Source organism: Falco peregrinus, chromosome 7 (genome assembly GCF_023634155.1).
Source record: "Falco peregrinus isolate bFalPer1 chromosome 7, bFalPer1.pri, whole genome shotgun sequence".
NCBI classification, from domain to species: Eukaryota; Metazoa; Chordata; class Aves; order Falconiformes; family Falconidae; genus Falco; species Falco peregrinus.
The window spans coordinates 58,548,092-58,560,050 of NC_073727.1; positions in this window are offsets into that span (position 1 = coordinate 58,548,092).

The window sequence follows — 11,959 nt, forward strand, 5'->3', positions numbered from 1 at the left end:
TTGTGCAATTCATTTTTATTTATACACCTTAAAACTTCACATTTCCTTAGCTTAGCTGCTCCAAACTTTCATTAATTATAACACAGATCAAGTTTTGCACATTATTAACTTGGAGGAGTATGATTTAAAACAGAACTTGTGAGACTATCACCTCTATGCACATTGGTGTGTAAAAAGATAACAAAATATATGCCTCTGTATAAATATATATATATATTTCTGATGTGAACCCTGTCATTAAATTGGGTCAACTTATTCCTTAACTATTCCTTTTTGTTGTTCAAAATACTACCAGTTCCTCCTAGTACAAGCCAGGTTCAGATCTTGGCTGCTTCTTTACGTTGGCTCTGTGATTTTCTCATCTCTAGCTTTTCCATTCATTTAAGTTACAGCTAAGTTTTCCTTCCCTTCCTGTCCCTCTCTGCCCCCAGATCCCTTCACCAGCATGTCTGACATGTCTTATCATGTCAGAAGCAAGCTCCCTACTCATGTCGACCAAAGCTCTGGAATACAGTTCCCACCTACCTCTGAAGACTCCTCTGCCCATTCCCACGGTCTGTCTCCAAGCACTTCCCAACCCTTTAGCCTATCTGCTCCAGTTGGCTCTTTTCCTGCTCCCTGTGGTCCTCAGGAGCTGCCAGCTGGCCTGCTCTCTCTTCTTCCTCAGAAAATTAGATACTCTTGCTGTCCCCACTACCTAATGTGGAGTCAGGTTCATGTAACCCCATCTCAGAAGGAGAGCTCTAAACTCATCTTTCTGCTTTTGCTTTGCTGTTAACACCATTTCTGCGGCCAGACTCCAGCAAAAGGAAATAAAAAAGTTGTGCACAGTTCTGATTAAAGGAATAATCAACTGGCTCATGGACATCAGCTGCTGGATGGACTCTAAGTTCTGTGATGTTTTTATGACCACATCACCAAACACTGATTTGTCTGCAGCCTCAAGTCTTGAGTTTCTTGTTTGGGAGGCAGAAGCATATTAGTCCGACACAAAGCTAGTGAAAAAAAAATCCAGAGTTGTCATTAAAAAATGTGTAGAATTTTCTTAAAATGTTGCCAGAAAAATATTTAATTTACATTAAAAGCTGCCTTTCTCCCTCCACAGTACTTGAAAGTCAAAACCGGCTATGCAGTTTGGTTGTAATGTCATAAGTAGCCATTGATTTTTTGTTTCAGAGTGTTAATATCTAGTTTACAAATTGCCAAGTGTTGAACTTCTAATGATACGTTTAATGTTTCTAGACAAAGGGAATTACTTTTCTCATATGTTATGAGAACTAATCATCATGGGAACAAAAGGAAAAGTTGGCTACTGAACTAGAGGAACTAAGAGATCCATTACTTTCCTGGAAATGTTTCCTTTTAGTTGGCTAATGTGCATTATGAGCTAATGATAATGCTGCACATGCCTATATGGAAGGGATGACCTCTTTCTGTCTATTCTCTGAGCCGACAGACAAAATCTATCTGCATTTCAGACACCACAGAGAGCATTAGTATGTTTTAGGGTATATTTACACTAGTACTGGGTGCTAGGACAGCTCTGTAATTTCCAAATTGCAGATGGTTCATGTCTGGGCCATTCAGCATACAGCCCACAGCCATTCCTATAGACATACCCACACACAAAAAGCTCTGCTCTTTGGATATCTTTCCCATCCCTTCCCAACCTAACAGGAAGGTTACCCTCTTAGAAGACTTATTTTCAAGCTGCCTTCTGGGAGTAAACTTCATTTCATTTGGCAAATATAAATGAAAAGCAATGTAATATCCAGTTCCCCCTGTGCCTTTCTCCCAGATGGTGTTCTGAACCTGTGTTTCATTTATTTCCTCTGTTCTGACAGAGGCAACTCATTCTTACTCATCCCAACATCATCTTATTTTTGACACCTGTGATATGTCGGAGGGTTCAAAGAACTCAGTCTCTTTTTGTTCCCAATTAGTGGGGGAAACATGTCTCTTTCTAGAAGTGGTTTCTCTCTATTCTTTCATTCCCTCCCTTCACAAACACGAAGAGAGGAGAGCAGAAATACCTTATAACAACTCAGGACAGGATGGAGAAATTGCTGTATGATTATGACCACATCCTGCAAGGCTTAAATGGTACTACATGTCCTGCAGAGGAAAGTGCTCCAGGCCTTAAAGAATTTTTACACCTCCATGCCTCCTAGTTTGGAGCATCAGTGTGCTTCATGGAGGATAAAGGGAGACTTTTTTCAAAAAATGTACTTAAAAATTATTACGGTGCTGAAATTCCTCCCTCATCGCACAAATCACACAAATATGTTGTGATGCAGATTCTGCTGATTTTTGAAAAATCAGTTTTGTCCTTTAGGCTGCTAACCATCTTTTAAAGCAAGATCTGTGGAATCTAAGGCTGAAGCAGCATCACGTTTTTGTAAAGAATTACATTTCAGAGAAGGTATTATGCAGCAGGACAGTTAAGCACGCACTCCTGAATTCTTCTCTGTGTGTGGGAGGGCTGCACTTGTCTTTCCACACCAGAAAATATCTAAGATGAAGCCTGGCACAGTTCTTTTTTTGGTTATGCCAAATTCTGTACAGAAACAAGAGGTTAAGGTAAGCTACTATGTGCAAAGGTGCAGGCTTTACTTTCTGGTTTGGTCTCTGACTTAAAGCACTTGTCAGTCAATTTTTTCTGGAAAACAGAGAAAGAAATTTATTCTGCTTGTTGGTTGACCACCTCTGGCCCAAGACAGTAAATGAAATACAGTTATTCTTGGATTATACCCAGTTTCACCATTTCTGATTGATCCTCCACTGAGAAATCAGTACAAAAGGTTTGTTGTCTGCTACTGCTTGGCAGAGAGGAGGTAGTGGTGTCAGGATGGGACTGCTGTGTCAGGAAGGCAAAAATAAGACTTCTGAGAGCAACTCATTAGTTTTGCAATTCACCTGTGGTGTTACATCCTTTATAGTTAGGAATGCTTCATTAAATACCATGCATTTTTTAAAAGGCAGTTTGCCAACTTTTTTTTCCCTTTTCTTTTAAGTCTAGAGCCAGCAAAGTAACCACTTTCTAGACAACACAGATAGCTTAACTTCAGCAAATGTACTAATGCTGATAGTGTCAAAGAAGAAACACGTCTCTGACAAGGACTAAGCAGAGGCTGCACAGCAGATAAGGAAATTATTTTTTAAAATGAAGCCAGAGGAAAATGGAATAAAGATAAAAAGAGTAAGCAAACACTTTATAGTTGGGTGGGTTGTTTTTTTTTTTTTTTCCCCAAAATGACAGAAATCCACTGGATTAAAATAAAATCAACAGGACTACCCCACTAAGGAACAAAGTTATCTTAAGACTTCTTTATCAAATGAAACATTCTAAGAATCTGTTTTAATTAAAAGCATTACTTCTATCTTTTACCAAATGCAATCTTCTATTTGGCACAGCTTTAATAACAAATGGCAGGTATTTAAACAGATGGGATTTTAGCTGTGGAAGAGGGACGATATCTATCCATTTGGTTTGTTTAGAGTCCATTCGCACCTTGACTGATGTCTATAGGTCTCGCGCAGATGTAGCAAGGGAACTGCATGCTTTGTTTTGTGTTTGTTCTCTCCTACATAGTGGGAGATACCCCATCGCACCAGCAGAAACTTCCTTACACAATGCCACTCTCTCCCCCTTCTGGTAGGAAGAGCAAGGCTGGATGCAGCTCCAACAGTGATGAACAGCTGCAGAATTGTCCCTTCTCATAGGACGCCAGTCACATGTGCTGTGTTAATGAGGAGTTAGGTCTTTTCAGTTCTTCCGTCTTTGTGTCCCCCACCTTCCTTGCTCTCACTGGCAGGTTTGCCCCAGCCAGGCATGTCTGGGCAGTCCCACGTCTCTTACCACCTTTGTACTACGGAAGCAGAAGGGTCTAGGAGTCCTCTTCTGCAGAAAAGTAGAGGTTTAGCTGTGCCGTTCAAAACATCCTCGTTTAAAGTGGCCACCTAGTTACTTCAGTAGTTAAACCTCAAGCACTATTTTGGAGAAAAGTGTGGGAATTTGATATTTGCTAGATGTGCCCCAAAGGAGAATTTGTCTGGTTTTAGATTGTGAAATACTCCAGCTTCTGGTATTGTTGTTCCTTTTTATTTCACAGAGTAAACACATATTGCTACTCTGACATGCCTGGTCCTTCTAATGTTAACACACAAGAGTAAACTTTTATGATTACATGGATCAAAGGGTTGCACAAAATTAAGAACACGCATTAAGTGTTTGCAAGATCAGGAATGTAGTCTACTCTGCCCAAAATAAAAATTCAGAGAACTCGGAGAAAACTTTGTAGAGATTTTCTTCAACTTGAATTCAAATGAGTATGTTAGAATGGCCTGAAGCTGAATATGAAATCTTTGTGATTCATTCTGCTTCATGAAACTTCTGTCTAAGACAAAGAATAAACAACTTATAGAAAATGAAATTTTGGTTCTGGTTCTGCAAACTGAATGCCTGTGCTTAACTTTATGAACAAAACCTTTGATGTCTGTGGGTTTGCTGTATAATGGTTTGTCACACACTGGATCTGTGTAACTTACTTATGGCTTGGCGTATTAAATGTACTTTTTTTGCAGAGCACTAAAAGCAGACATTGGTCTTATATGTGTAAGTTAGCTTTCATTCTAAGTGATTTTTTTTAAATACCTGGATTTTGTTAAGCAATCCATAATATAACAGTTCTCCTTTGCAGTCGAAAAACATAGCTCCTTCATATGCACATAATATTGCTATCAGCTGCCTATTGACTTAAAAATGTTTGATTTCTCTCTCGCTCCCCTACTTAGTAAGATTAAAGGCTTAAATGTTCTGTTATACCATACCATATGTTAAGAGGAAAGGCTAATTTTGGCTGCCTACAACATTCCAAGCCCTATTTAAATAATATTAACTAAAAACTCAAATTATATAAATGCTTAAATCTGCAGATGTAAAGCTTTGACTAACAAAGTCCTTTAAGGACCCAGGGCTGCAATTTTCTGCTTTTGAAAGCTCTGCCTTGCTCAAGGGACATGTGCTGTTTCTTGCTGGAGTCCTGGCAGGGCTTGGTGATGTATTCACGGGATCCATTCACACCCACTGAATTTCACTTGAGATCTACGCAACTGCCTTAACCACATCCTTCTGATGGTTAAAAAGTTCACAATTAAAGCTAATTTCTGCTTTGCACTTGCTTAGCTCACAGACAGCTGCAAGCAAATGCTTCCATTCTTGCTGTATTTTGTTTCTATCACTATTAAAGAGGGCCTTCACGAAGGTTTTCTGTCTGCTGGGCAAGCTACCATGCCACACACGCACATGGGTGAGAGATGAGCAGAACTGCCAACGTAAGCCTTCTGTCAAACGCTCACGAGCTGGAAGGTCAAATTAGACAAATCAGGCCTGTAATAAGAGGAGACATTCTCTGTGTGAAATGCTGTGAGGAGGTGATCACGTCCTCATCAGTTGGAAGAATTCAGTACCTTTTTACAGTATGTTTTCAGGCAGCTGCTGAGATTAAGGTTACAGGCATTAAATTAAGAGTTTATGGTTCTCTCCTGGGCATAGATTCAGCATATCACCATTCTCACAGAATTTTGGGTTGTGTGGGCTGCCACAGCAAGCGAAGCGTATCAACTGCTCTGGGCTCAGGCAGAGGCTCTGTTTCAATCTCATGCTTCAGCTTGTTGCCTGAAGAGGTCAGAAAAATATTTTTTCCACCCTGATGAAAAAGTTCAAGAGCTCTTCTGTTTATTTGCTCATTTTCTGTTTAGCTAGCAGGTTGTTATTTTGGGTTGTTTGGTTTGGTGCATTTCTCCTCTTACACATTGACTGCTGCTGGAGGTGTGGCAACCTTAGGACAGAGCAGCACTCTGCGATGATACAGAGGGTTCCCTCAGCCAGCTGGGTCTTCTGCCTGAAAACTAACACTCAGGAATACACAGAGAGTTAGGCTGAATGATACAATCATCCTATCTAGCATTAAGCCTTGTGAGATATATATATAAATTCACATATATATTGGTATTGTAAATTAAAAATACAATGCCATCAATCTCCAGTGTTTTAATAATTACTATTTTAAAACAAGAAATAAAAATATCATTCCTATGAACTTTATAGCACATCCTTCTTTTTATCCAGTGAAGCTGTCATGCTTACGTAAGTACTCCTCTTTCCATACAGCTTCACTTGCCATTCCTTTCATATCTTATCTAGACACTGTATCTGCTATGCTGGATGACTAATCCAGATCTATCTCATGTGCATAGATATTACCATCATTAGTTACGTGTGAGATCACATCAAGCCCATTAATTACTCTGAAATTGCTTCAGTCATTCACTAGGATTTGATCTAAAACTCCACTTCGGTACATAAACACATCCTTATGGATTTTTCTCTTAAAACTTATGTCTCGCTTACAGTGAAGTTCTGAGGGTAAGCAGTAGCCAATTAAGTTTAATGTGGCACTGTAAATATATGTGTTCCACTATGCCTTGTAAGCATGAAGCACTCCAGCTGATGATCTAGATCAGATCATACATATGGCAAACATCAAGAAGCTATTAAACCTGCTGCCTTGAAGAAAACACCACCAGCAAACTGATTGTATTAGGTGTTGCATGCAAACACCTATTTCCATTTTGATATAGGAATTACATAGTTGACTCTTCTCTCAGATCTGGACTTCCTTGCCATTAAATACTTTCCAGCCCAGTCCCAGCCACATGTAGCAAGTCACCCTTTAGAGCCCAGCTGTCTGGGCCAGTCCATTTGTATACTTCATTGTATAGCCAGAAAGCTACTATCAGGCATTTTGTCAGGCTACCTGAGACGGTTCCCAGGAAGATGGGAGACACGTTGATCAGACAAAACACATTTCTGGCCACTCTTGAGAATCTTCTTTACAATTAACAGACATAACCACAAATTCTGGTTTCTTAGGGAAATGATCACTAGGATCTATGGCAGAATAGAGAGATACAATTATGCCTTACATTACCTGTTGAGCACCATACTACACGTTGAACAATTCTACCCAGTTAGATTGTGTTTGAAATTTATGTGGGTAGTACTTTTCAGCTTTCATACAAGTACTGAAACAGATCTAGGCACCCATTGTATTTTTTTTAATTAAATAAAAATAAAGTTTTTTGAATGATCTGCAAAAAGACCATGACTTTGCTTCCCATTTAAATTAATGATTTTAAAGGACCATATTTGTGCTCAGACCTGTGCCTTAACTATTCATTATCGGATATATTATCAATCTCTTATTTGCTTTTCTGGATTTTCTACCAATTCTTTGTCCCTGTTCCTCTAAATCATGTAGTACTTGGCTGGTAATTAACTCTTTTTCTTTACTTAACAAACCCAAAATTATCATCTGCAGTCATGTGATGGTCACCATGCTTGAATAACACTGGCAAGTGAAAAAATACTACTGGAATATCAAAAGAGCTCTCATATTTCAAATACCCAGTTGTATTATATTCTAAAAAGGATTAGGAGTTCAAGGGGATAAAAAACCCTGTCTACTGATACAGCTAGGTATGATGTGCACAGCAGAGGCTGACCAGAACAGGCTCAGCATTACTCTAGCAGCAGATGCTGTTGCCAGAGGAGAAAAGCTGGAAAGCGGAAAGGAAGCTGATCAGTACCATTTCTCATGGAAAATTGTTAGGTACTTCCTTCCAAAACCCAAATGTGCATGCCCTATGGAGCCTCAGAAGGACATTTCTACACTGTTCGCATACACTGATGCTCTATTTGAAGGGCCCAAACAGGTCTTGCTTTCTTTCTGTCTAGGGGGAAGCTTCACCCTGAGGGAAGAAGCACCAAATGCAGAGTTTGTTTTATACTGAGTTCTTCCTTCACATATGGCAAAGATATAGGTTTATCTAACAATGGTCTATTATGATATGTCAAAGTCATAGGATTATCTTAGGCTGGGCTGTTAGGATATGCTGTGCTGATCTACGTCAGTATCATGTTAACTTGGCGCCAATTCCAGAGGTGCTTTGGACTCTGATAGTGAGACACAGGATGGAGGATAAAAAAACAAATTGAGAACAAAGATTATTCTTTTAAGGGAGTAAAAGGCAATCAACAGCAAAACAGATATTCCTGGTGATAAAAACCTCTTTGGAAACCAGCCATTCTCACTTTAATGTATAAGAAGGAGAACCTCAGAGTGGTTCCACTTCATCTATATACCTCCCACTGTTTTCATCAGTGTAGCTCGTGGTAAGCCCTCTTCTCCATTTCTGTCAGTCTCCCTCACAAACCCTTATGATCTTTCCTCCTTTTACGGTTTTATGCTTTTGAATTGCTCTAAGACTGCCAGTAAAAGAGAATGCCTAAATATATAACGGATACACCCATTCACCTTGGGATGAATGTTTTATCGGTTTGGATGTCATCATATTCTTCACAATCACATGTTCCTCCCTCCAACACATATGGCAAGCAGCTGTATAGAACGGGAACTATTCTTACTTACAATTTAAACCAGGGAGACTCATAATATCAAAATTAAAACAACAAAACAACAACTCTGACCTCTTTTTAGTGAGCACTACTTTCAATCAATGCAGAAGCAAAGAAGATCAATGAGGAAACAGAAATTAAGCAAGGAATAGTAGTTCTCCTGTCTCCAGAAGATGCTATTCCAAAGGAGAAAGGGCACTATTAGCCCAGATCTGTGTCCAAAAGTGCTCAAGAAATGGCCCAAGTTTCTAATCCCATCTTCTCCAATTTTTATTGAAGAAAGAGGAGTGAATATTTGCATCTGTCATAGTCAGACAGCAGAGTGCTCTAAAAATAACTTCCAATGTTTAAGTAGCACTTTTCATTCAGATACCTTGAAGCCCTTTACAGGGCTGGATAAGGTATGTTATCCCCATTCTACAACACAGAAAAGTCAAGGTATTGTTGAGTTAATTCACCTGCCCAAAGATAACCCTTAACTTCACCTAACGGACAGGATCAGGTTTATGGCAATTCAGGAAGCTGAATCCTGTTCTTCCATCCACTTATTTTATCATATTTCCTCACTGTGGCACATTTCACATTAGATGATGAGGGAGAGGCCATGGGACTGTCCGGGGCCCCCTCCTGCCATTCACTCCACAGCTGCTCCTGGCCCTGTGGACTAACAGTGTCCCATGAACTGAGGCAGCGGTGAACAAATACTGAACTGCTGAACACTTAGTCTGCAGGAAAGCTTTAAAGTCAGATGTTCACCTGAGCTTTCTCTTTTAAAGACCATGAGCAGAGATTGCCAAGACTGCAGAGACTGCAAAGCCCAAAACAAAGCCTTTACCTATTGAAGCTCTTGGCACAAATTACTCAGTGCAAGAGGAAATCCTATCGCACAGCAATGCAAAACGTTAGAGTGCCTGGTTGCAAAGAGCTTGCCTCCCACTCATGTGGCCATCAGGACAGAAACTTTTCAGCATGACCGCCCAGCACATAGCAATCAGCCAATGCTATATTTAGACTGAGAATCATTCTTTCACTCCTGCTGCATTGGGAAACTCAAAATTGTATTGCACACAAATCCCAGAATTAGCTCCTTGACTTCATTCATTCCACTAACAAACCACTCGCTTTCTCCATTCCTCCTAATGTCCTGATTTTTGTCAGCCATGATGTAAAACTTTTTGTCTAATTGAAATGGGAGTGTGGTGGGTGGGTATTTGGCACTTCTATCCATTCATGACGGAGCACTATTGACACATTCACATTTACTGACAGGGGTTTTTTTCCTTTCTCCTTTTTTAACTTTAAATATCTGCCAATTCCAAGATACTACACCTTCTGTTTACCGCAATGCCCTAGCTGAGGAAATGCAGCCTTAATTGACTTTTCTCGCAAAAGATGAAATATTTTTTGCCTTTTCCCTAAGTTTTTTTTTTCAGTTAATAGGAAAAAATGCCCCAAGATATACTGAAAACTAGTGAGCACGAGGCACAACCACCCATGACTGTCACTTTTCAGGATAAGCACATAAACAGATTAATCAGAACATTTTCTCTCTTCCCAAAGCTTATTTGCTACCATTTCCAATGGGACCATTCATGGCAGTCTGCAACAATCATTATTAAGAGAATAACACACGCTGTTTCTGTTCACAGGACCATGGGGTATTTTGGAGCTAAGCTGCTTGCTCTGTTTACCACTTAATATTATTTGTCTTCCTATAGCACCAGCAATTGCCCAGTATCTAAAGCTCTTTGGGATAGCTTAAGTAGACCTTCAGTTACCAGTTTGGTTTGGAAGGTTTCACCCCTGAAAATGGAAATGCTGTGAAGCAATGTGATGAAATCAGTCATGTAGCCTCTGTAATATAAAATATCATCTCCCTCGTGGGGCTGAGATGAAGAGACGTCAGGTGGCAGAGGCCAGAATCCCTTCCTCTCCATATCAGTAACCAGGAGATTGTCCCAGAACATGGCAGGAGGGCTCTTGCTGAATGCCAGCATGGGAAAGGGAATCAAAATCCAAAACAGTTGTGAACCACTAGGATAGCCAGCAGAAGGTCTTAAACTGAGAAGTGGCCAGGACACAATGCCTAACAAGATGAATGTGCAGAATGTGCTCACTTTATTGCTAACTCATCTCTGTATTTCCCTTTCTTTCTGCACATTTATTGCCTTTTGATGGGGTTTTCCAACAGCACTGTAACTTCTCAATGTACAGGCTGATGGGCCATAGTGTACAAATAAGAGAAGGGTGAAGCCTGGTTTTTGAGTACTTCCAGATTTCTGTGTGTCTCCTCCCATCGTTCATCTCAGCCAGTACGTAACAGTGGGGTGGCAGAGCGGGGCAGGGTCTGGGAGGTGCCAGAGAGAAGGGCAGCCACCCAGCCGCCATCCCATGCTAGGTCACACCACCAGCACTGCCTGCAGTGGGTGTGAGTGCCAGGGACTTACTGTGGTTCTTCCTTAAAGCTGTGACAGAGTCCATTCGCAAAACAGCACTGGATGCTAAATCACCTTACACTTCAGTTACTATATTTTGGCTTCCATGAGACAAAAGGAAAGACTTCAAAACCTTAACACAAGTTATACTATTAGTCAATATATCTGTGAGCAGGAAAATTAATATACAAGAGAAATACATAATATTCCTATGATGTTATTTCAAATTTGCATTCTAGTAGTATCAACTAGCCCAAGCTGAGATCAGTCTGGTGATCATGATGATATAGTGATTTCTAATGAATGGCAGCTTTGTCCTCAAAGATTTTGAAATCAAAGAAGAAATGAAAAATCAGAAGTGCCACTAATCCTCTAAACCAACAGAGATACCTACCTACAAAGTTTATGTGATTTCCAAGGTCACCCCAGGAATCTGTGGTTAATTGATGAGGTGAATCTGTATTCTGTGTCTTAATCTAGTGCCATCATCACACAGCTTGATTTCCTGTGTTGTTCGTTCTGTATTAAGAAGCTCATTGATTTAAATTCACACTGCTTTAAGTTTTCCAGCTGGCTATTAGGGAAATCACGGGAGTTTGAAAACTGCAGGAAAACATATTAGCAACTCGGCTATTGTTAAACAGGTTTTTTTTTCTGGTCACAGAAATAGTGTGGCTAGATTTCAGGGTTTTTTCTTAGGTGCAACTGACAAGCTTTGTGTTTCAGATTCCAGATGTCTTTGGGCATTGAACTGTCCATAAAGAATATGATATCAGCAACGTATTTCACAGATATGTCATAAGTGATTTTTGTAAAGTGCTTTCAGATGATTACAAAAGAGCCATCATAAAAGAACAGAGAATTAATGTTATGTTAGGACATTTGGCCTCAAAGGACCATGACAGATAAAACTATGCATTGTGATAAAGAAAGTCTATTTTTTTTTTACTAGGAATGGGTTGATAGTGTCCAGAGCTACATTAGGGTTATAACTTAGGTTTGAGGGCAAATTGGACAAATGCTCAGACATATTAATAGTAATATC